Source organism: Cupressus sempervirens, chromosome 4, assembly GCF_028749045.1.
Source record: "Cupressus sempervirens isolate cs-2001-9-10 chromosome 4, ASM2874904v1, whole genome shotgun sequence".
In the NCBI taxonomy this organism is placed as follows: domain Eukaryota; kingdom Viridiplantae; phylum Streptophyta; class Pinopsida; order Cupressales; family Cupressaceae; genus Cupressus; species Cupressus sempervirens.
The window spans coordinates 480,754,340-480,782,167 of NC_143121.1; the positions used below are offsets into that span (position 1 = coordinate 480,754,340).

Below are 27,828 nucleotides of genomic sequence, written 5' to 3' on the forward strand. Positions count from 1 at the left end.
TTGATTAGTTTTGTTGGGTTAATACTTATTATTTTGTACTTTGCTGGTCACGAGACAAACCCAAGCAGTTTCAAAAGAATGGAGTCTAGATTCATTTCTTGTGGTTAAAAATGCATGTAATTATGGGAAATGAAAGCAGACTCTATATACATTATGTCATTTTTTATTGGAATTGTGGAGTTGCAGTTTGCTATTGTTACCAGCCATCCCTAGGCGTGAGAATATATTTTGTATTTCCAAACACCAACTTTAGCTATAGGCTCCATTCATTGCTTATCTTTTGGACAATTGAAGATAAAATAGGGCTACACCACAAGGACATTGATGTAGTACATATCATATGCTAGATTGTATAGAGCAGCAAAATTCTATCCTCCATTACAATGGCATGCCACAAATCCTATTTATCTTAAGCGTGTCTCCATGGACTATTGATCAAACCTTCAGTGTGCTCATCTATTGACCAACTCTAGAAATAATTAACACATGCTCAAATATTTGATAATTGTAATTAATATGTTTATAAGCTATACAACTATCAAGAAGACAAATTATAATTAAAATTCTTAAATTTGATCAAAACACTGAGTTAAACATGCTGCAATGATCTTGTGGGAATACATAGGCATTCCAGTGCTATAAGGATAGATTAACATAATTTTGAAGCATGTTCTACTAAATGTGGTTTAATATTGGTTCACTTCAATTATAAAATTGTGGAGCTGAAATTAGAACTTTCTTAAAGGAAGACAAGGTTTTGTCTGGACTCTGAAATTTAACTTTTGAACAACAGACTGAGAGGACTTACCCATAATTTTGGCACTATGCTTCATCATCTGTTCAAGATTATATCTGTGTCTTCAATCTGTGAGCAAAGAGCAAGTTTGATCATTAATTTTAACTGTTTCATGGGGCTCTAATGTTTTCTATTTTACAGCTGACCAACTATTGAAGAATTCATCTACCTCTGATTTTTCTTTGCAAAAGAGACCACTTTTACAACTTACCATCAGCTTGTTACAAGTCAAATCATCCCAATCGTCACTCTTTAAAACATGTTGATGCCCCTTATCATCTGTCTTGTATAGCCTTAGAATAAATATCAATTATGCTTATTACACTGTCCAGATTCTCATTAAGACTTACAAATGGCATTTGAGTGCCTTCTTGCCTCTTTGATCTATTACTCATTGACTACATTACACAATGCAAAAGATATCCTTTTCTAGTGACATTTTTTGGATTATTGGTAGACCATTTCCCACCAAAGTGAACATTGTCCAATATCTCATATGTAATAGCATTGTGAATAAAAAATATTTTGATAAGTTTATCCAGCCACATCATAGCCTGATTCAGCATTCCAAGGCTACAAAAATGATTAAGTAGTGTACTATAGGACACCGTATCTGAGACAAAACCCATTTAAAAAAGTTTTTCTAACAAAGTAACAACCAGACCAAGGGAATCCTTGCAGAGCCCATCCAAAATTGTATTGAAAGTGAATGTGTTTGGAGAAAATCCTGTGGAAACAATTCTTTCAAGGAGATTAAAAGCTAGCTGAGTCATTTTTGTAATGCAAAGATCATTTATGAAAGTATTGTAGGTAATAACATCAGGAGCACAACCACTACATGATATCATGTTCATGATCTCCAAAGCTCACTTCATATCAGCTGCCTTATAGTGAGCATTAATTAAAATATTGTAGGTAAAAATATCAGGGGACAAGCCATTTCTTGGCATGAGGGTACAAAGCTAATTTGTTGTACTTATCATTTCTTGTTTACAAAATCCATTAATGAGAGTATACAAAATAATGACATTAGGTGCAAGCCCAATTTTTAATCATTTCCTTTTCTAGCCCAAAAGCTGAGAATAAGTTTCCTTCCTTGCAATGTCCATCAATCAATGAGCTATAAGTGAAATTGTCAGGAAAAATGTGTCAATTTACCATTTTCGTAAGGAATCTATGTGCCTGCTTTATGTAGCTTTTTTTGCAAAGCTTGTTCATAAAAGGAGTGTAAGCAATAACATCAAGTGGAATTTCTTTCTTGTCCATTTGTGCCCACAGTTTAAAAGCTTGTTCTACATTACCATTCTTAAGATGTTCATCAATCAATACAGTGTGTATAGTTTTGTCACGAATCAAACCTTCTCCAAACATTTCCCTTAAAAGAAAATGTGCCTCCTGTATATTACCTTCCTTGCATAACCCCATTGTAAGAGTAGTATAAGTAATCACATGAGGCAAAAGACCACTCTTTACCATATTATCAAATAGTTTGAATGCAACACTTGTGCAGGCAACCCTATAGTGTCCAGCAATAATGATATTATACGTAAAGTTTTTTGGAGCCAGACCATTTAGAATTAGTTGGTTTAAGAGTCTGACTGCTTCTTCTAGCCTGCCAGCTCTACAATGACCTGAAATGAGCTGTAAGTGCACATATTAGGAGGTATGTTCCTTTCAAGTATGTAATGTAATATTTGATTGCCTCACTTTTCTCTGCCAAACTTGAAATAACAAGCAATGAGTGTGTTGATCCCTAGAGCAACCTAGCTAGGTGGTTGACAGAGAAATGTGCTTGGACATTGCAGGAGTGGATTGAACTTCAAGAAATTAAATTGGATTGTGTTAGGGGAATGTATAAGGAGTATGCAATATCCTTGGTAGGAATTCATCAAACCATTTGAAGGGGTATTAAAAGCCTAATTCAAGACTAGTTTGTGTAGACCTAGAAACCCATGGAAATCATCACCTTTGGGTTTGATATATACGTTTCCTGCCTTGTAGGATAGAAAGGTCTTCTAATGAGCCTATTCAATATAATTGCTTTCTATTGTGAGATTTTTAGGATTTTAATTAAATTGACATTTCACGTTATTTTTTGGCATGCTATAATGTTGTACATTATACTCGGTAGAATGAAAACTTCTCTATTGTTTTCTTCATGTAAATAAAGCCAAGACAATTTGTGTATTGTTCATTAGTATAGATTTTATCTTGTGAAACATCTGCATAACATCATGAATTTGATTTTGCTTTCTTGTAATGTCTTCCAAAGGCTACCAATAATAGAAACCATTAACCTTTTTTTGTCAATTGGCCCTTTGAGCATTTACAGGGTTGAAGAATCTATTATTGATGAAGTTTAATATTCTAATCACTTGTTCACCTTTGCTCATCCCTAAGAACCCTAACGTTGGCATGATACCCTCAAACTATCTAGCATAGTTGGCTCGATTGCATAGTAATAGATTTATAGGTTATTCTAGTAGTTGATTTTATTATTTTGAAGAAAACTTTTTCTAAGCTTCATCTAGATTGATCTAGTAAGATGCATACATGTGTATAGAATGAATGTTGTAAGTATGGATAAGTTTGTAATTATACATGGGGATAGTAGATGCAAATTAGATAGGGATATTCAACTTTGTTATAATAGATATTCTTTTTGAGAATTTTGGAATTTGAATTGTCTAGAGTTTAGAAATGATAGGGGTAATACCTTGGATTTCATCTAAGGGTTATTATTGGAAGGCCTTTTTGTGTCCATTGATTAGATCTTGATAGTTTTGTGTTCTATTTTTTGACTCATCAAATTTGTTTTCCTTGCTTTTGGATTACTGGTATTTATGAATATCTTAGGAGGTTGTTATAAGCACTAGTTTGAAAACTCAAGTTAGGGAACAAAGCAAATGAGAAATGTCTAGTCCAAAAAAAGGAAAACATTGTATAGGATGCATATAAATATATTTAAAACAAGGCAAGAAATGTCAATCTATACAACAAAACTTCAACTCACCTTTGTAATGCTGGGAAGGAGACTCTTCAACATTTCCAGCTGTTATTTGATCCTTTCACGCCACCTTCTTTTTGAAATCTCTTTCAATGGATCAACTTTGAAGCATTCACGAGCTCTCCTTTGCTACAATCAACCACCAAAGAACCCAAGATGTCAAACCCTACTGGTGCTGACGCTATTAAACCCTTTTGCTACGTACTCCTAGCCACAAATCGTAGTGGTAAAAAATGGTTCAGTGCACGAGTCTTCTAGGTCGCGTAACAATAAGATTAGGGTTGCAAACATAACTTTTTTCAATTTTTGCTTAGTGTGAGCCCGTGTTGGTCGAAATTTCGACCAACATGAGCTCATCTTTAACAAAAGTCATCACAATTTGACCAAATTGACCCAAATTATCAGATGGTCAAAAGTTTTGGTCAAAAATTCGAGTCAAATGTACTAGTGTATTTATTAGTTAATTATCAATGAAGATTATTGTAAAGTGCTAATTGACATACTGATTGAAAAATAGCTATAATTTTCAAATGGTATAACATTTTTTAAATCTAAAAGTTGTGTCACATTCTATGCTTTGCTTAGTATAAGAAAAAAAAATAAAAATTTGGTAAAATTTTCTATTAGATAAGGTGGTCAGACACGAGACTTTTTTTTTCTGAAATTTTTTTGGTAGAAAATTCATATTTAATTATTTATTTGAAATAAAAATACAAAAAAATATGTGTCACATCCGGGCATGAGTCTACTTTTCATATCTATAATTATATTAAAAAAATATTATCATTTGATTTTGATTAAGGTGGTCAGACATACACCTACTTTTTATTTTTGCCCTAAAATTTTCATAGTACTGCATTAAAATTCAAACTTTTGACCAATCAATTTTTTTTCTCCAGATAAGGCCTAGTAGTTTAGAAACTACATTCAATTTCCTACAGATTATATTCTTACATCTTTTTTATATAAAGTCCATAAGCACTTTAAAATTATGTGTCAAGTTGACATAACCCTGATTTGTTAGTTTTTCACTGCCACTTAAGGCCATAGTTTGGTTGACCATGATCCTGCACATACCCGCATGCATTCCTTTTTTTTGTTGATTTGCTTTGTGCTTAACGAGAAAGTAATGAGAAAATCCCTACAAAAAAATATGGGTTAGGGCATAGTGACCAAATAAGATTGAAAACACAAAGTGGTCAATTTTCTCAAATATTCAAGTTATCCCTTTTCACCAAGTGTATGCAAGGAATTGCAAGTTAATCACAAAATGATCTCTTTTTCACTCTTTGTTTTTGACTAGTCAACAAGATTTCATTTATTTCTTATGATTTCATCTTCAAAAATAGAAATAAAAAGAAGAGATTCCTGCTAAAATTGAGAGAGGTTTCTAAAAATGTAAGAATTTTAGTTGTATTTGCTCATTGCTCATGTGGGACCCACTTTGTCAAAATAGACCACTTTTAGTAAATCGATTATTTGAGCATTGATATGACATATAAAATAGAAATTCAAAGAAACAATCCCCTCTATAATTTGTAGACCTATCCAAAAATGAAGAATTTTTTGAAAAATTTGCTGATTTGCACTCGATATCGCATTTTTATGAAAATAAAAAAGATAATTACAAATCAATGCGAATAAGTCTAAATTTTGGACTAGAGTCTCTCTAGACTATCATCACCCTTCAAAACAAAATTCAGACTCGAATCACAAACGCTTTGGAAGATATGAGTAAATCTTTCAAATTTCTATTATTTTGATCCCAAACCAGCTTGCACGAGAGTTAGCCTTAATAACAAAATGAGAATCAAGTGAAAAACCAATTGATTAGATCTAATGAGTTGCTATAAAATTCATAAATGAGAATGAAACTAACATTTAAATAAGAAAAATGGAGCTAGAAACTTGGTTTTCACCCCACAGTGGGTGCAAAAAATGTACACTATATTTGTGTCACACTCTAAACCCTTCTATCCAAGGTATTCCATGAGATTGGAATGCTTAGATGCCGACTTAGAGCTTCCAATCCATGGAGTGCAAGGATACAAATAACATGAAGTAGGCTCTCAGTTGAGCCTTAGAAATGCAACCGTTGCTAGTAAACCATGTAATGGGAGATTTCAAAGATTAGATGCAAGTATGCAAATGTCCACAAGGAGCTCCTCAAGGATGCAATGCAAAATGTAAACTAAACTAGTATGAAAATGAAAGATGAAACTAGAGTAAACAATATGAGAGTATTACAAATCCAACTAATTACTATGTGAGCTAAATTATTGTAAAATGAAAGCTAAACTATATGGATCTAAGCTAAAATATTTATGGATGATAGAATGAGACAAGGAATAGAAATTCTCCACAAGCTCTTAATAATTCAAATGATAGATTGGTAGCATAACAATATTCAAGAGTGTTTTTCATATGAGGAGAGAGCCCTCTTTTTAAAGAAAATTGGATAGTTGAGATCAAAAGACAAGAAATGCCTAATCAAGGGTGGAGAAAAATCCTTATCTCATTTTTGACGTTAAAATGTCCTTAGTCAAAATAAAAGGCTCCACTCATAGAGAATTAAGCTTTTTTGTAGAAAATGGTTTTTTTTTGTCAAAATGGAAGGCTCTCAACACATGAAAAATTACACCTTCATGTGTAGACAAATTTTTTGTCAAAATAGGAGGCTCTACACATGGAAAATTACACCTTCATGTGTAGATAAAATATTTTGTCAAAATAAGAGGCTCTACATATGGAAAATAACACCTTCATGTGTAGACAAAATGATTTAGTCAAGATAGAAGGCTCAGTTGTAGACAAAAATACATTTATTTTATTTATAAAATAAGAAATGTGTGGATGGATTTTTGAGAATTATATTTTAATTAAAAGGGAGAAAATTCTTTTAATCAAATATGTGTTTAGAATATAATGGTCAAACTATAGGCTAAAATCAAATAATTTGATTTTACCTTATTTTTGAAAGTTTGTGATCAAACACTTGATAACATTAGCAAAAAATGCTAGAAGGGGGTTTATGGTCTAGGTAAACATTTTTAGGTGATTATAGGTAATACCAAAAAAGGTGAAAAATAAAAAAATACAAAAAAATAAAAATAAAAATAAAAATAAAAATAAAAAGAACAAAAAAATTGAAAAACAAAAAAAAAGTGTCATTGATGAAAACCTAGTAAATAGGCATCATGGTAGAAAAAAAAAGATTCTCTACCAAGAAGGTGAAAATTTGGTAAATAGGCACCTCTTGTTTCAAATGCTACATCTTGTAGCACATCTTCTAGCTTTTGTATAGTTGTTTTCTTGTTTTCATTTGTTGCTTTCGCTCATGCATCCATGGATTGAATCTTGTCACTGTCTTAGGGGCAACATCCTATAGTGTCATAGAAGATCTCTTTCATTTCAGTCAATAGTTGTTCTAACTGTGTCTACCTATTGTTGCTTGCTTTAATAGGGAGATTCCTCTTGAAGAAGATATCTTTCATGTCACTCACCCGTTGTTTTAACTATTTTTTCCTACTACCGCTTGCTTTACTACAAAGATTCCTCTCGAAGAAGATCTCTTTCATGTTATTCACTAGTTGTTTTAACTGTTTCTACCTACTATCTCTTGCTTTACTACAAAGAATCCTCTCGAAGAAGATCTCTTTTGCGTCAGTCACCAGTTGTTCTAATTGCATTTGCCTACTATTGCTTGCTTTGTTATAGAGACTCCTCTCACAGAAGATCTCTTTCATGTCATTCACTAGTTTTAACTACATTTGTCTACTATCGATTAGTTTCTTACTAAGGTTCTTCTCAATGAAGATTTCTCTCTGACGTCCATCAAAAATTGTCCTAACTGAGTCTATCTACTATCCTCCTCCTACTACAGAGATTTCTTTTCACATAGGTTTTGAACATTGACACTTGACATCAATCCTATAACATTGGCACTAAATGGAAACATTGATACTGTTTGAAATATATTGAGCTTTTTTTTTTTTTTTTTTTCTTTCACTTTATCATTTCCCTTTGAGAAACTTGAGGATGTCACTTTTGACTAGAGAAGTGAGGACTGGGGACATGATCTTTTCTTTTTCTTTCTGTTTGTTGGTTTAGTTCCAATAATATGAAACATCTATATAAAAGGGGTGTCCACTATAAGAGCCTCTATCTCGTGTTGGATGGCCGTGTGTACCTCAACTCATTTTATATGGATACTTAAGTGAGGTTGGTTCTTTTCCTTGCTTGTTTGAGTGAATTCTCTATGCTACAATAAATACTAATACTCGTCCTACTAAGTGAACATATGGGTTACCGCAAGTATACTTCATACAGTTTTGTCTCAGGTTACAAATGCAAGGGTCATTGCAAACAAAATCTTTGCTACATACTTAGAATAAGAAGGATCTCTTGTGTGTTTGATGTGTTTTCATGCAAGAAACATTTTGGTCATCCTAGCATTTATGCTCTGATGCTTATGTTCACTTGTATTAAAAGAGACAAATGTTTTGGTTGTTTTGACTTTTTGTGCCTTAATGCTTACATGTAATCTTGAAAAAACTAAGACAAATTTCATATTCATATTCTCATGATTGCAATGCCAATGTGAATTGTATGGCATCTATGGGTTTAACTAAACACTCGGTGATGATAATTCTGTTAGTTTAGTAACCAGACCTAGGGTCACATCTAGCATAGGGTTGCATTGCATACTCCATTTGCATAAGAGCATAGTTCGATCATTGCTTTACTTGCATCTTTCAACATGGGAGGTTGTTGGTTTCTTCAAAGTATCATGTTTCTTCATGACTACACAAGCATTCAACTTTGTGGTTTTTCCTCTTGACTTTCATGGGATACCTACCATTAGCAACAAACTTGAAACTTGGATTAGATGTTAGTTCATTCACATTTTGCATTTCATATACATATTTTCATCTTCATATCATCTACACTACATTCATGCATCATATCAATTTGCATTTAATCAATCATATCATTAACATATCATGTATGACAAACTATAAGAGAAAAGGTGACACATGCAAAGATACTCAAATCACAAGATCTCATATATATATATATATATCTAATGAATTCAAGTGTATATTGCTACAAAAATGAGTGCCACTCAAGTACTGTCAATCTCAAAATGATAGAAAATGCTGCTGGCACACCAATCGATACATAGCCAGAATAAAATCAGAAGAGAGATAGCTAATTGTTTCCTTCTCCCTCATCCTTGGGTGGAGGAGGAGGAGGAGCATCTATTCTCACTGGACAATGTACCCCATATGATGCTCTAGCATACTCTGAGAATCTAGCAATTTTCTATGAAACCTTAGGCACTACCGCGATATATCCTGCATAATAATAGTCTTTTCTAACACTCTATAATTGAGCCTCCTCTCACTACTACTCTAACTGCACACATAACTCTTGGATATCTTACTCTTTGTCACCTAATCACATATCAAAAATATTAGTTGAATCACTTAGTTATTGCTATGCTTCTCTCAATCTCTCTCTAGCTCTCCTCAGAGCATCCTGGGTATGTACCTCTCTACTTTGTGGCTTTTGAATAGGCTAGTCCTGCATCTCCTCATTGCCCGTGTCTTGCTCTAGCTACTATGGAGGTTGGTCATCCACTCGTTGTCTTTTTGCATCACCACCAATGAAACCCAAGGTACCCATCTTGCCCCAAGGATGTCTATGTCCTGTCCCACTCCCACAAACATTTGGATCCAATCTCATTTGATGAGGAGGGATTGACACATGTCTCATTAGTGGTCTCAGATCCTGTTGTTGTGGCCATTGTGCCTACTATTGTGGTGCTTACATAAGCTGTATGGGAACTGCCATCCCTACTAGATCTATGAACTGAGGGAAAGGATGACTCACAAAATGCTCCTTATATGTTAGAGTCATTCCCCTATTTGCAACAGTTGACATGTAATTCCAACACACCATGGCAATGAAGTGCACATCAATCATAGATTCCTAGTGTCTAATCTAACAAACCACCCCTTCTCCACATCTGAGGCAAAGTGGGAGTAGATGTAGTACTTTTGTGATATATCATGTGGCCAACTATATTTTCACCACACACATTTCAAGGGAAATATTTCAATCACCTAGATTGAGCTACCAATCAGTAGTCAAGAGTCAAACATATGTCTTAATACATTTCATGCATCTCATGGTACATATGGGCCAACATACATTGACCCCATCCAAAATGTGTTGGCTCCACCAACATCCTCTATAATATTTGCCCCCATCCACACTTGAGTCCATGCTAACCTCTGTTAGGCATCAAAAAGCAACTCAAGAATATGCCAAGTATCATTGCCAATTTGTGTATAGGACCATATGTATGCACCAACTCCTCCCATGTAATGGCTCTACCCATGATGAGATCCTCCTGGAAGATGGCCCTCAGTACCAATATACCCTACCTTGACTGAATATCACACTCAACTTGTGGTCCATGGAAATGTATCCATAGAATCCAGTAGATGTCCTCCGGTGTGATGGTCATCTCTCCCAATGATAGGTGGAAAGTGTTTGTCTCTGAATGGAAATGCTCAAGAAGTATTGTTAGTAATATGCAATTCACCCATAGGTCAAGGATATCACATATATGAGATAATCTGAGTGTTTCAATATGTTCTAGCTCTGTGGCATCTAACTGACGAATCAACACCCTGATGGGAGGATAGTGGGATCTAAATGCAACATCTTGAAAGCCAACCTGCAAACATGAAAACAACATGAACATGATTAGTATCGGCTATCTAAAACATCACACTATTCTTAAATGTGCTATGACATACTGAATACATGCAACAACAAATAACAACAATGCGAAAGAATGGCTAGAAAAATCAAGGTTTTGACCAAAATTTCTCGTCAACAACACCAGATTTTCATGTGAGATTTCACTTTTTTGTGTGAGATTTCACTTCTTTGTGCGGGAAACCTCACTGAAGCAAGAAAAAAAAACTTTGTTTAGGGGTCTCTCGTGCAAGAAATGGGTACCTCCAGCACAAGGAAACCCAACACCTTACACAAAGAAGTACCCTAGTGGTACTTTCTTGCGCAAACTTCCCTATAGGCTCGCGTGAAAAAATGGGTTTATGTACGAGACTCAATGACAACAATTTTTTAAAACACTCAAAAAATGAAAGAAATGACCAAAAAAGTGTAAAATTTTCAATGCAAAGGAGGATATTTGATTAGTCACCAGAGGTTCGTAGTCTGTTAGTCAGCTATGTTGTCTTAGATGCTCGAATCGATGAGTATGCATGGGGACCACCATTTTCTCCTCAGAGATCTCTTTTTCACAGATTACAAAAAGCACAAATGAATTGAAAATGACCCTTTGGGCCCTTATATAGGTTTTGACCTATTTTTGCAAAGTGCTTCATTTGACATAAAAATTAGTCCGTTAGCTAATCTGGCTACTTTGAACTCATTTTCAGGATCAAATTCACACTTTAAATTTTTTGGACCGATGCGATCAAATGCTTTTGTAGTCGATTTTTCTGATACTTTGTGAATCTTGGAATATTTTCAAATCTCTTATTTCTTCAAAATTTCCAAAAATTCTAGAAAAGTCAACTCTAGTCAACCAAAGTCAAACTTGGTCTTTTGGACCTTGAAATCACTTTGAATCAACCCCAAAATTTCTTCATGCTCTTCTGATATATTCTACATTCTTTTGAATCTTTGATTACTTTAGTTTCTTCCAATTTATGACTCTCATCACTGTTCTAGTGTTTCATCTTTCAATTTCACTCCTAAGGGGGTAGGATGATTACATCATTGAATCTTTCAAAACTAGCTTCAACTCAATCTGAACATTATGCCCTCATTGCTAGAGGCATCTCATCACTTGGGGCATATTTGATCCCCCCAATCTAGCATCATTTTTCATCTATCTCATCCTTTTATCAACTAGTCACACTTATAACAGTCCATATCATAATTCAATGGAAAGGTATTGAGGCATTCTAACCCTAACTCCTGAGGATCAAGCCTCATTCTGGGGATGATTCTATGACTTATGATTAGGTCTTGTTATCTTTTATAGATCTTTATTCAGGTGTTCTATCTGGACTCTAGAGGATTAAGCTCCATTCTAGAGATAATTCCATTTCTCGTTGAGGATTAAGCTCTATTTTGGAGATAATTCTAAATTATTGATTTCAATCACTATTTAATGGATAGGTATCAGGGCAATCTAACCTTGACTCTTGAGGATTAAGCCTTTTTTTGGGGACAATTCTATGAATGATGATTGATTTTGCCAACTTCTAATAGATAGATATTGGGGCAATCTAACCTTGACTCCTAAGAATTGAGTCTCATTTTGGAAAAAATTCTATAGAGTTTGATAATCTTTGTTCTTTCATATCGGTATCTAGGTGTTCTATCTAGATTCCCTAAGGCTAAGCTTTGTTATGGAGACAACCTAATTAAAAACCTCATCAATTGGTCTCTGTGTCATCAATCTTAGAACTAATCTCACTTCTTGATTTATATTCTTAGACTTCTGATTTCTTTGAATCAATGTGTTGCTTGCACATTCATTCAAATAGGGGAAAATGTAATACCCCTAAATTGGCACATTGGTATGCTGAACCAATTTCAGTCTATTAATCTTATTAAAAGTCATATTGTAGTAGCATTTCTGATTTTAATAATCTCTACTTGATCTTAGTGTCAAATGTAGAAAATCCCTACGTTGTATTAATCACATACTTTATTTAATTCCTAAGCACCGGTCGAATTAGCTAAATTAAACCTCTTAATTAAATTGATTTAATTAAAAGTCCTAGTACTTTAATTAAATTGAATTCACCTCTTTAGCTAATATACATGAGGAATTAAATGCATTTGATTTAATTAAATAACCTCATTCTAATTATTGAATTTAATTATTCAATTAATTAGATTATTCATTTTTGAGGTCATATTTAAATTTTTAAAATCAAATGTCTTCTCCAAATTATCTCTCTAGTTTAAAATTGGAAACACTAATTGGACTAAAATTAGAAAAAGAATTAGACCAGTTAACTCCTTATTACACTCAGAAGTGATTAGTTAACTTCCTTTTGACAAGGTAATTTTCTATTCTGGCTGAATTTCATCTTCGATCTCAACCATTCATTTAGTTTGATCTTGACAATTGATTGAATTCTTGAATTCTATTTAAGAAACCCTCAACTGCTTATTTTGGGGGATACACATGAATAGTATCAAACTAATGCCAAATTGTTTATTCAAGCATTTGCATTCACAACTTCATTTGTTCTCACATTACTTTCTCATATAGATTACAATGCATACATCTAGATTAATTTTCTTGTTTTATTCTTAGACTAATATGCTCATCATCTAATTTAATCTTGCATTTCATCTAGATTAAATCCTTCATACTAGTGGTTTGGTTGATGATCTCTCAACTCTGACAGTGGATAGCAAAATTTGTATAGTTAGAAGACAATAGATCGATTTGTTGGACCATTCTGAATGGACAATGCCATGTTCATTTCAAGATATTTCTAGCATGTAAGGATCATGTTGAAGTGTGTGGTTAATTTAGAGGCCCATAATTAGCACATACAGAACCTAATCTGATACCAATTGAAGAGCACACAATTCTACTGGGGGGGGTGAATAAGTATAATAACAACTTGTCCAATTTAAAACTAATTATCCAAACAATAACTTTAATTATTTAAATAAAAAATTATGCACATGAACATAATGATTTATGTGGAAATCCAATATGAGAGAAAACCACAAAAAATAAATGGTTTCTTATACAAATTATTCTTTTATAATGTTTTGTAGGTTCCAACCCCTTTGTTTCTAAGCACCAACTTACTAGAAGCCCCAACTCCCTCACTTTGTAGGAATTGAGCTACTAAAAGCACTAACCCCACTATTTTCTTTGAGTGCACTAACCCTCTTACTCAAACTTCCTTTCAACATGTAATGTGTTTCTTACTTCAATTGATGATGGATATTCTTAGTGCATAATTCTTTTGATACTTGTATGAATCATTTTTCTTCAGTATACCCACTTTATTTTATTTTAACTCCTTAAAGCCAACCTCTTATACATCTCCATGTTTATTAGTCCCTGCCTATCTATAGGCAGGGTACTAATGTTTTTTTAAACCCCCCCTCTATTAATTTTTTTGAGACAATCGCATGATATTTTCCAAAGTTTCGTAAAGTTTGATTTAAAATTTAATTATTAAATATTTATTCTCATTTTATGATTGGTTATGTGGCAATTTCTTGGGGTTTTTTTGAATTTCATAAGTCAAAATCTCAAAAAATTAGGAGGTGGCTGGAAGCTTCTAGGTTGCTCCATCTGAAAAAAGGCGTGAACATTTATTGAAGGACTTATCGCTTTGTCGACATTACGATACACAAGTTTTGCTCCCATTGCCCCCCTACAAAGCCCATTCCTGTTGCCATTGTAGCCGCTGCTTTCTTCTTCAATTGTTACAACACTTTTTTGAAAGTTTGCTGGATCTCCCATTTTGGGGCTTACTCGAGCCCCTGGCTCTGGAGCCCAGCTTTTATTTTAGGGCTAGGGATTCTATTTTGTTGTATCTGAGGAAGAGTAAGGAAACAAGAAGAAGATCAACCAGTCTGTGAATTTCACGTCAAATGATGGGAATAATGTGCCACATTCTGCCCCCCGCACTGCTGCATTTCTGTCTGCCACAGGCGTCGAGATATGGAGGCCGCGATGGCAATTGTGTCGTCAATTTTTGAGGGGTGTCATTTTTTCGGTGTTTACAGCGGTCATGGTGGATCCTGCGTGGTGCCCCTATGTAGGGAACAGTTGTATAAGGTCCTCGTGGAGGAGATTTGGGGCATTGGGGCCCTGGGATTCGACCACAAGAACTGCTAGACTGCTCATAAAAATGGATTTCTTCACATGGATGATGAGGCTTGTTGTCAAATGAGGGAGAATGAGGGTGGTGAGAATGAGGCTTGCTGTCAATAGTCCAAAGGCAGGGACTCAAAATCTACATTGTTCTCATACACCATATATTGATTTTGAACTAGTAAGTGCCACTTTCTTCTTACTAAGTCTATTGCAAGCCAATTCTCTTTGTTTCTAGATATATCATGTTTTTCTTGCTAATTAGTTGTTTTAATTTAGAAGGGCTTGACATGTGTATTGTTTGTGACTATTCTTTGCTTGGTTTAGGGTTTACGTGGTATAAATGTATATTGATTTTTTTCCTCTCACCATGAACATAGTGAGAGTTTGAAATAAAATTATTTTGGAAGGTTCCGTATTTCAATTTTTTAGTGAATTTTGTAATGTCATGAATTCTATTTCTAATGTTTAACTGGTTTCTAGTTCAGTTGAAATGAATTTTCATTGTGTTCAAAATGGGCCATGTAAAAGGAGAAGAATCATTTCCTACAATTATTTGAATAACATTCTTTTGATATCAATTAAGGACTGATTTATGTTCAAATTGGATAGTGCATTTTTTAGGAAGTTTAAGACAATCAACCCTTATCGAATATTGGCATTTTCAAACCATGATTCCAAGCATTGGGTATGTAGAAAACTATTCAAGATTGGATGATTTTTTTATAAAACACCATATCTATTGAAGAATTTGTAGTACAATTTCAGTTACTTAAAACAAATCCATACTTTGTAATTGGTTTAGAAGTTCTGATTTGTAATCATTTTATCTTCTTGGGAAAGTAGAATCATGTCAATATATTGTAGACATGCAATTGTATTCTCCTCATAATATATCAAGGACATGTATGTGGTTTCTATATATAGAAGACATGTTAGTGTTGGATTCTCACATCTTACAAAAGATGTATTAGCTTTGCCTTTGGCTCTCCCATCACCTCTGATTGTAACTATTTGTCTCCTACACCTTGAGATGTACTGTCTCATGTGCATGTTCATAAAATTTAATTAATTGAATTTTTATTATTCAAGCTTGCATTTAAATAGATTCTACAATTGGTTTTCTTCATATTTTCTAGGATCACACATAAATACATTTGATAATTTAGGCAAAGGTTGAGACCATTACAACATAGTTGAACATAACATTATTCACTTTTGAAATAAGATGCTTTAGACTTATATGTAAGGTTGAGTTATACATTTCATTAGCTATTTGAATTATATGTTAAATAAATACTTAACCAAAACTACCACTTTCTTAGTCAAACATGCCCATCAAAGAAGAAGACAAACAATCTCAATTAAGCATCATTTTGGATGATGTAGAAAGTGAGGAGGAGAGCCAAGAAGAAATAAAGGATCAACATAATGGATTACAAATAAGAGTGGGTCAAATGCTACTAGATGGAAATTATTTTTTAGAGCCTTGGCAGATCAACTTGAAGGTGACCAAGAGAAACACTCAAAGTATCATAATATGGTAGTGGAGTACATTATGGAGAATCATTCATACTTTGACCCTTTCTTTTCTCAGAAAGATGACATGAATTTTGAAGAATACTACAAAAAAATGGTAGAAGATGGAACTTGGGTAGACCATTGTGAGATTTATGCAGCCTCCATGGTGACTCAAACTAACATTCATGTGCACTATTTGAAGGGCCAAGAATCCCAAATCTACAATATTCATATCTTAGAAAAACCCACACTTTATCTCTCATATCATGATGGAAACCACTACAGTAGTTTGTACTTCATTCATAACAATGCCAATGCTCATGTAGCACCCATGCCTTTGGAGGAGTATAAGCCATGTACATGCCATAATGACCATATATGAAAAAGGGTGCAAAGATACCAACAAAAGTTGCATAGAAGATAAATTATTGAAAAGCAAGCACAAAAGTCAATGAAAGAAAGGTTTAATAGGGTGCATTGCATGTTTTGAAAGGAATTAAAAAAAAAAAAAAAAAAGTATCTTTATAATGTTCTACTATGTATAGAAAATCTTATTAGAAAACTTTTTGTGACATTAGATAATAATGCAGATGGAATAATGGACATAAATGAATGGGAAAATTTCTCTCAAATGGGCCCAACAAGTATTGTATCACTAAATGACCTTGATATGCTTTGAAGATGTGAATTTGATAGAAATATCAATGGGACCATAGTATAGTTGCACAAGATTTACATGAAATTGCTACACATTTCCTACATGTTAAAAAGAGAGAGGGTTTAGTGAACCTATACCAGCAATAACCAAACATGATATGTCAATGTTATCACCACAATAGAGACTAGCACTCCAAAATATTGAGGAACATAAAAAATGTCAATATAATAAACCATTGTGCATGATCATATAGGGCATTGTAGGTACAGGGAAATCATACACAATTTCATGTATAAGAGAGGTTTTGACCAGCTCTACATCACAAAGTAAAATCGAATTACTCACACTAGCACCAACAGGACTGGCTGCATTTAATATACATGCATCGACAATACATGCAAGGCTAAAAATACCTATTAAAGAGAAAACCATTATAGAACTAAGAATTAACCACATTCTAGCAAGAAATTAAATATATTAAATATATCCTTATAGATGAGATGAGCTCCATAGGACTAAAGTTGCTTCTCAAAGTTGATAGCAAACTACACAAAGCTTTCCCCCATCGACACCATGAATATTTTGGTGGTATTTCAATGATACTATTTGGTGACTTAGCCTAATTACCACCTATAATGGACAAACCTATTTATACATCACATTCTACTGCTAAGTTATTGTGGGATCAATTCATAATAGTAGTCACTTTGCATACAATTTTTTGACAAGCAGAATATGACAACATCCAAGAATGATTTCATCAAATGTTACATAATATCCAAGATGAAAATCCAATAGAGGATGATTGGAAGATATTACTGACATGTACATGCATACACTTGACAGCAACTAAGAATACAACATCCAATGGTGCTACACACTTATTTGCAACTAATGAGGTTGTAAAACTACATAATAAAAAGCTATTAAAATAATTGAATTCTTCAGTTGCACTGAGTACAACAATGTATTGTCTAAGTGGTAATAATAATCTCGTGGACAAAGAATGACTTGAAAAAAATGTACTCCTTTGTAAGGGGCAATGCATCATGCTTACAACAAATATATGGAAAGATATAGGATTGGTGAATGGAGCCCTTGGTGAGGTTGTTGACATTATTTATGAGCCAAGCTATAAACCACCAAGTCTTCCCTTGTACATTACCATGCGTTTCAATAATTACAGTGGGCCATCATGGGATGGACATGATTTAAAGACCATACCAATTGTTCCTATCACATTCAGAAGTCAGAGACAACTCCCACTCACCATGTCATAGGATATTACCATACATAAATCACAAGGGCTAACACTCTACAAAGCAACAGTTGACATAGGCAGAATAGAAAGACAAGGGATGACATTTACAACTATGTTAAGAGTAAAAACCTTAACTAATCTTCGTATTCAACCCACTTTTACCTTAGAAAGGTATGTAAAATGAGAAATAACCCATACACAATTAAACTGAAGAAAGAGGAATCTCACCTTGATCAACTAGCAGTAGAAACAAGACGTAACCATTTTGCATCCATGAAGCAGACCTAAATAGATAAATCACCATCAACATAACCTTATCGAGGTTAGTAAAAAATTACCCTATAGTAAAATACTATAACATCATCTCATATATCAAACTATTGGCATTATCCTTGCACCCTTCAAAGGTGCACGTGCTAGTATATTTCCTCACCCATTAATCTATTATACACACTCCTAAATTTTATTCTTCTTTTTGACACATCTATTTTTGAACAATGCAATCATTATTTATATCTTGTTTGTTTCAATAAAATTCATGTCTCTTGGCAAAAGATATGTCTCATTCTAATTTCAACCTTTAATGCTTTTTAGTTTATAATAACACCTCTTCATTTAATCATATCAGTCTTTATTATCGTAGGGCTTTAAGAAACTTCAACTAATAGCACACCTCTTCAATAATTTTGTATCTTCACTAATTTTTATCTTCTTCAATGATTAATTTTGGATTCACATATCTCTTATTATTATATCGCTCCTTATTTTATTTAAATTATTGTATTTCCATTTGCATAAGTATAATTTTGAAGTTGCCAAATTATTAATTTCATAATAACTTTATTACCTTGACTCTTGTCTTGATGTGTCTTCTTCCATTTCATATGTTGACTATGTACTTGAATATGGATTTGTCTTTGATTATCCATGCCTTTGGTACTATTTTCTATTTCATGGTCTTTTAATATTATTGAATTTTTCTAATTATTTGTATGTGGTGTGTGACTACTTATCTTTAGAATAGATGTCACATTTTCAACATATGTTAATCAACATAGAATCGTGCCACAAATACTTCAAAATCCCTCCATTTGAATGTTTCTTGCTCTATCTTTGGCTTATATATACTTTGATTGATGATTTCTCTTAAATGAATCACTCTTTGAACCATGGTCTTTAGAAAACACAAAATATTATGACCTGTCACTCCCTTGTATAAATTTTCCCTATTTTGTTATCCCTCATTGTTTGTATGTACACTTACCGAGTATGTTTGTTTGAAGGAACTCGAATGTATATCTTCATAAAAACAATAAGATATTTGGTAAAATTTATTGAAAATCTCTTCTCTATGTATTTTTTATCTTCTATAATGGTTTAATCAATGGCATGAAACTCAATTATTTTTTGACAACAATAATAATACTTCTACTAGTTTACTCATTTATATCTCTTATCTTCGTTAAATACCTCTTTTCACACCCTTTAATATATGTGTTGGTTCCTCAAATTTTTGGTTGGAAAACCTATGAGCCTTTTTTGCCCAATATTGAGTAATCCAACACAATTTGGCCAATGACTAGGATTGATACATAGAGATAAAATTCTCTTTACTTTAGGATCTGCTAACCTAGCTGGGTGTACCTTGTTTGATATGACTTATATAGATTATACTAATTGATACTCTTGAGATAACAAGTAATTCTCAAGGATGAATCAAGGCTATAGAACTAAATGATTTTTTTGGAATGCTTAAAAATATAATTTAAATGTAAATGGATGATAGAAATGGTAACAGTGGCTTAATCTGATGTTGGTGACTAGATAGAGAACCTTTCTAATTATAACTATTTATCAACTTCATAATAGTTAGACCAGTGCTTTTCCATTGGGTAAATATATTCTAACCCTAAATCAAAGTATCATCAAACCCTTGAAGACAATGTGCACACCTCAGTTATTGGACATAAAACTTGTGGAATATGAACCCTAGTCTAAGTAAATTTAACTCCAGTGATGGAGACCAATTATAAAAACACTACATAGCATGCAACATTTGATAATCAAAGATACATATAAAATTCAATCCATTAACAATAACATAAATTCAAAAATACAATACTAAAAATGAGTTAATAAATATTCAAATATCTGAATAGAGTATCAAAGGAATGTATCTTCTATTGCTATATGAAATAAGGAACAATAGTGAAACAATGAAGATTGCATAAATCTTGAAATTGCATCAACCATTGAAGTTCAAAAAACTTTATAATATTGCATAAAGGGGAAAATATATCCAAAATATCAAATTGTGTCATGGATAACTTGTATGTATCTTCTAACTTTTTACTTTTAAAAAATGAGATCATGGTACCCTTTCTTATACCAAAAAAGGGTGCAACAGATCTTTGGATCTCTTCATTATATGAATATTCATAACTACCTAAATGTTAATGCATATAACCTAAATTTTTTTTTAAAAGGGATTTATGTCATTCATTCCCCAAAAATGACCTATTCTTCTTCATTTGTTATTTCTTCCACTTGCATCAGTTTAGGTACTTCCATGTATTCATTGATCCATTTGGAGATTTGTGCATGTGTGGGCCATGCAAATTTGGAAACCTAAGGAATGGACATTTATATGTCTTTTCATTTCTTTCCTATAGCCACTCAAATATTGGTTTGAAATTTGAAAAATGTTCTCTCCAAAGCAATGAGCTTATTAGTAAAGTGTGGAAATCATTTATCTAGAAGATTTCCTTTTATTTGAAGCAATTCATAGCCCTTTGTGGGAATATCATCATTTCACTCTTCTGTTCCTCCAAGATTTTTATCCTCCCATCACTATCCATTAGGGAAGGTATGAAACACTACTCAAAAGAGTAAATAAGCATTTTCTTTTGTTCAATTTTATGTTGTTCTTGCTCCATATAGGCCAAGTTCTTTGGTATAGCTTCCAACACATCAAAAGTATCCTTAATTAGCTGAGGAGCATTTGGATCCCTCTTAGTTATTCTGTACATCCGACCTCATATATACCAAGAAGGCTTCCATTTATTTTCCAATTCCATCAATATAGCCTTTATCTTTGAAGAAATTAAGCATGTTATTTATGCATTGAAAATCTTCATATGTTTCACTAAAATTTTCCATAATCATTTTGATCGTGAATATCAAGATATCCTCAAGGTTATTATAACTCCATTCTTTATATATGTGATGTAGTACCATCCTGGGTGTAAAGGCAATCTTGCATCACCCAAAAATATTTTATTTTTAGTCTTTTCTATTTTAATAAGGACTAGTAGATAGGGTGGTTACTATTTATGGGAACTTGTTATTTTTAGTGAGTTTTTCATATGAGCTCAGAATGTTCTCATTTTCTAAAGGAAGGTTCATTTTCAAGTTGTAAGCTTGCCATAAAATCTCATTGCTCAAGCATTAATATCAGAGAAGTTATTGCAGATTTTCAATTGAAAAATTTGCAGAAAAATCTTCAGGCTCACCATTGGAGGCCTTAGAGTGCTCAGATGAGGTCCAAAAACTTTGATAGAAGGGCGCTAGGGCAATTTGGGGCCTTTAGATCAGGAGCTGGTGTTTCCAAAAAGTGGTTATAATAGCCAATCAGAGAAATGGTTTGTGAGTTATGGCCTTCATAAGTTGGGCTACTGAAATTTCTGAAATAATTTTTCAAAGATGTATTTGGCCAACTCTAAGTGTATTGTTAGGGTTTGTTAGCCCTAGGTATTAAGTTTGAGCATCTAGAACCTTCCTGGGTGGCATAAAACTGCCTATTTAAGAAAGGCCTAAACATTGTTTAGGACAACTCTGGGTAATAGTTCACAACCTATCTTGCAAATTAATGTATTGAAGGTGCCCATGTGGGTTAGCATATTGTACCTATCAATTCTATAATTTCACATTTTTAGTGCAAATAAGAAGTCCATATTTTGTTCTTGCATTTGTCATTGTTTCTTTGTTTTTGTTATGTGTTTATGGTATTAAGGGGAGCACACTACATCAAGTGTTATCAGAGCTTGAGTTCCTGAGTGTGTGGATAGATCACCATCGTGGTTTGGGATGAGTGTGTAGACAGATCACCGATTGTGAGGTAGTTTGTACTAAGGTTTTAGCAGAAGCACAAAAATGCCTCCATGAAGAGAGCATCGCAAAAGAGCGGTAGGTGTTACACTTAAGGGTTTTCGAGCCCTCAAAAGGAAAATGAAAGCATTGGAAGAAAAAATTCAAAGAGGAATACATATTTCTATAAGAGATGAAAGCGAAGATGAGGACAAAGTAGAAGAAAATGCCGAAGTAGAGGTAGTTCTAAATCTAGAGGAAGAGAGGCTTTTTAGGGCCATCTCCAAGATTGGAAAAAGATTGAAGTTTGAAGTTCCCACGTTTTCAAGAAATCTTAATCTAGAGGAGCTGATTGATTAGATCAATGAATTTGAGGAGTACTTTGAGTATGAAGATATTGAATATTTGGATAGGGTCAAGTTTGCAAAGGCAAAACTAAAGGGGCATGCAAAGATCTGGTGGCAAGAGGTTCAATTGGAGTGAAATAGAAAGGGAAAGGATAAAATCACCAGATGAGATCGGATGATAGTTAAAATGAAGCAAAAATTCATTCCTCTGGATTATGAGCTTGATCTGTTGAAGAAGATGCAAGGAATGAAGCAAGTGGGAAAATTTGTTCAAGAGTACATCAAAGAGTTCTACCGAGTTCTCATTAGAACTGATCATGTAGAAGCTGATAAGGAGAAAGTCACCCATTATCTTAATGGGTTAAGGCCAAGCATTTAGGATGAGCTAAGTGTGGTTTGAATGAGTAGTATTAAGGAGGCATACCAATTTTCCCTAAGAGTTGAGGAGAAATTGAGCAAGAAGTTTGACAATAAGAACAGTGGGAGAGGTCATGGTGGAAGATCTAGTGAACAATCTTATGGTGGTGATAATGATGATCAAAAGAATAAGGATGAGGCTAGAAGTAGTAGTTAGAACTAGAGGGGAAACAATTTCATTCATTTTCATGATCAAAATTATAGAGATCAGAGAGGAAGAGGCAGAGGACAAGATTCTAGAAGAGGAGGCTTCTATGGAAAATGTTTTCACTGTGGAGAAGAAGGGCATAGAGAATTTGAATGTACCCAGTGCCAAGGAAGGATAGATCAAAGAATAGAAGGTCAAGAAAGAGTTGTACATGTTGATGAAGATGCCACATCCTCACATTCTAAAGATGCTGAAAGAGGAGAATTCCTAGTTAACCAAAGAGTCTTGCTAAGTGGTGAGAATGAACCTGAACAAAGAAGGAGCTTATTTCACACAAGGTGTAGATGTGAAGATAAGTGTTGTGATGTGATCATTGATGGTGGAAGTACTAAAAATCTAGTATTAGAAATGATGGTCACCAATTTGAATCTGATAAGGTCATGATCAATGAGCAGTGCTTAGTGAAGTTCAAGATTGGAAGCTACCAAGATGAGGTACTATGTGATATCATACCTATGGACATATGTCATATGTTGTTGGGTAGGCCATGGTAGTTTGACAGGCATGTTGTACATGATGGGTGAGAAAATACCTACACTCTGACTAAGGATAGAGTGAAACATAAGTTGAACCCATTGAAGGATAAAGAAGAAAAGGTATGTAGTACTGCTAGAATATGTTTTGTTGATGGAAAAGAGTTTCTTAAAGATATGAAGCATGAGCATATGTGTTTTGCTATAATTCCTAAAGATAGTAAGGAAGAAGTAGAGGAGCTACTTGTAGAAGTTGTAGATGTGTTGGGAGAGTATTCTAATATTGTATCAGATAATGTACTTGATGGATTGCCCCTAGTGAGGAAGACCAGTCACTAGACGGATTTGGTTCCAAGAGCCAGTTTGCTAAATAAAGCAATGCACAAAATGACACCAACTGAAAGTGAAGAGTTGAATAGGAAAATTCATGAGTTGTTACAGAAGGGGTTGATTCAAGAGAGTCTGAGTCCATGTGCTATACCAATAGTATTAGAACTAAAAAAGAATGGAAAATGAAGGATGTGCACAAATTCTTGCACTATCAACAAGATCACAATAAAGTATAGATTTCCATTGCCAAGGATGGATGATATTATGGATTGTTTCAATGGAGCTAAGTATTTCACAAAGATAGATTTGAAGAGTGGGTACTATCAGATTCGTATCAAAAAAGGTGATGAGTGGAAGATTGGTTTGAAGACAAGGGAAGGACTGTATGAGTGGTTAGTCATGCCTTTTGGGCTAATCAATGCACTGAGCACTTTCATGAGGCTCATGAATGAGATACTGAAGGAGTTTCTAGGTAAGTTTGTCATTGTTTACCTAGATGATATATTGATCTTTAGTAAGACATTAGAGGAGCATATGATTCATATTTGCAAGGTGTTTGAAAAGTTGGGGGAAGAAAAGTTGTTGATAAACCTGAAGAAGTTCTATTTTGTAAAGAAAGAGTTGGTGTGCTTGGGATTTGTAATCCCAAGAGAAGGTTTGAAAATGGACTTAGAGAAAGTGAAGGCTATCCTTGAATGGCCTACTCCAAGGAGTGCAACAAAGGTAAGATCTTTTCATGGACTGGCTACATTTTATAGAAAGTTCATAGGAAGTTTTAGTAGTATTTGCGGACCCTTGATTGAAACAATGAGAGGGGAAATGAAAGAGTTTAAGTGGACTGTAGGAGCAGATAAGAGTTTTAATCTATTGAAATAGAAAGTTACTGAGAAACTTGTTTTAGCACTTCTTGATTTTAACAAGGTGTTTCAAGTAGAGTATGATGCTAGTGGTATTGCAATAGGAGCTATTTTGAGCCAGGAAGGTAGACCAGTTGCTTATTTTAGTGAGAAGTTGAATGATGCAAAAAGAAAATATTATATTTATGATTAGGAATTTTATGCTATAGTTCAAGCATTGAAGAAGTGGAGACACTATCTTCTTCCTAAGGATTTTGTTTTGTATAACGATCATTAAGCTTTGCAATATTTGAATAGTCAAGGAAAATTAAACCAAAGGCATTTAAAGTGGGTTGAGTTTTTGTAGAATTATACATTTTTTTTGAAACATAGGAGTGGGAAGTCTAACAAAGTCATAGATGCTCTTAGTAGAAGAAAAATTTTACTGACAGAAATGTGGATGGAGCTGGTTGGGTTCAAGAAACTCAATACATCATATCCAAATTATCCTGATTTTGGTGAAGCATGGAAGGCATGTGCAAAACCTATTACACTTGATAGGACAAAGTGGTTGGATTTCATGATCTAGGATAATGTGTTGTTCAAAGGAAGCTAGTTGCGCATTCCCAGATGTTCAATGAGAGAGAATCTCATCAAGGAGAAGCATAGTGGAGAATTGGCTAGACATTTTGGTAGAGATAAAACTATAGCCTTGGTTGCTAAAAATTATTATTCGCCATAGTTATAGCAAGATGTGACAAAGTTTGTACAAAGTTTCTAAGTATGTCAAATGGAAAAAGGAGTGAAGCAGAATATGAGATTGTATGTCATTACCTGTACCAGAGAAACCGTGGGAGGATATCAGCATGGATTTTGTTCTTGGATTACTAAGGACACAACACAAGCATGATTGTATTTTTGTGGTGGTTGACAGGTTTTCAAAAATGGTTTTTCAAAAATGGTACATTTTATTCCTGTAATGCTCCACTTGGAGATCCTTGGAACAAGGATTCAATAAAAGCCAAGATATTTTTTTTTTACAAGTATGAATGCATGTGACAACATCATATAGGGGTCACAAAGATCACAACGGAAGACTTCACCACAATCTTGGTAACCAACAGATCTTCGAACGCCACTACCAACTGACACATGCAAACAAAGCCAACAACCACCACAAACAAGATGAGGGCTCAAGAAACAACCACTCATAAACATAACACCAAGCTGGGGTGAAATGCAGAATCTTGAAATTTGGCTAAGCCTAAAATCCTAAAAATTTCCTAGAATCCTTAACTTGTCTCTGAGAGGTCTGAAACCTATCTCAAAAGATTCGTCACATATATTAAAATATATCTTAAGTATAAGAAATTAATAACTAAAGAAACACACACAACGAAAATAAAAAAGCAACACTAAGGGATTGAAGAACACCTAAGAGGGTACCTCGAACTATCCCTAAAATTTTTAAATCAAATTGAAAAGTGCTTGCTACCCGCCCGCGCAGGTTTCATAAAAATTGTGTGATACTTTATCAGTGTCGTGCTACCTTTCTCCAGAAGTAGGGTGACACAATTAGGGGTTGGGCAATACTTCTCAAAGGGCATATGATATTGGAAGTGTATCATACGACATTTCTTCAAAGGGAGTGCGATACTATAAAGTATCGCACGACAAACACGACAAAATTCAAATGGGCATGTGACACTTTATTATATCACACCATGCTGACACATGGTCACCTAGGAAAAGACAAGAAGACAACAAAGGAAGAACGATAAGCCAAACAGAGCTAGAACCTCCACACCGGGGAGTATCAGATCCACATAGATCAAGGAGTGAACACTTGAGTGTAGAAACAACAAGATGCCAAGAAGGAGATACATCTATCCATCTAAAACTACAACAGAAAAGAATGTACTAAAGCAACATCACAGAGAATAGAAGAAATAAACTAAGTACGCAGTTCCTTCCAACCATCAATAGCATCATAAGACCATCATGGGTCCTAGCCATCCCCCGTGCATAACATCCCAAGCCACCAACCAAATCGTCAGTATTGTCATAATAGGGACGTCACTACTAAAACATGCAACAATATAAGCATAAAGAAATCTAACATGCTAGTAGAAAAGCATAAGATAATCCTATAGTAGATAACATCACCTAGCACATGCTAAAGATCAATAAGCAATAGATATGCTACTACAGTAATTCACATCATCTAATCATAATATCTAAGAATTCTAATGAAAGCATAAATCACAAGAAAGCATACTCCAAAACTTGAGGTACCAAGAGAAAACATTCAGCAACGGTCGCACTAGGACAAAAGACCGTCTCTGTACATTGGTCCCTAGTAGTGGTGTAGGTAGCTATGCCTCCCAACCACGTGGAACCCATAGGTCCACACTCGCCATGCTGATGAAGATAAAGATCCAACCAAAAACACACATAAAGCACAACATCCAGGGCTAACACTCACGCCAGACAGTATGATGGCTGTAACTAAGAACCTAAGACAATGCAAGGAGTATAGGTCCTGGTCAGACACTCAAAAGGCTACTAAGTAGGGGCTGACATCATGGAGAGTCACTTGGCATCGACAAGCCCAAGCTCAGATCACGTGTGGAAACTCTTGCAAGGTACTTCCCTCTCGAGGTACTCCCTTGGAACCATCACACAAAGTTTTATTACCATTCACACATTTTTTTTAGTTATCACTTAATCAAGCTCCTCTCAGCCATACCTGTGGCGTCATGATCGTTGGGCTATGAGATAGAAGCCCCCTCCATATGCTACCCTACCCTACCCATGCTCATCCTACGATAAGTGCCCTTTGACATGCATAGTCCCATCCTAACCCCAATGATCATAACTTTTGAAAGTACCACAGAAGATCGAGCCTCGCAAGTCACCTGACAAATATACGCGCATGTACTCATGTGTGGCATACCACCATCACAAAGATCACAACAC

The 27,828-nt window shown here is 34.2% G+C and overlaps 1 pseudogene; it reads right to left on the reverse strand.

Moving 5' to 3' along the window:
- Positions 1–1,071: 1,071 nt before the first annotated feature.
- LOC149562054 (uncharacterized) lies at positions 1,072–27,610 on the reverse strand (annotated as a pseudogene).
- Positions 27,611–27,828: the final 218 nt, after the last annotated feature.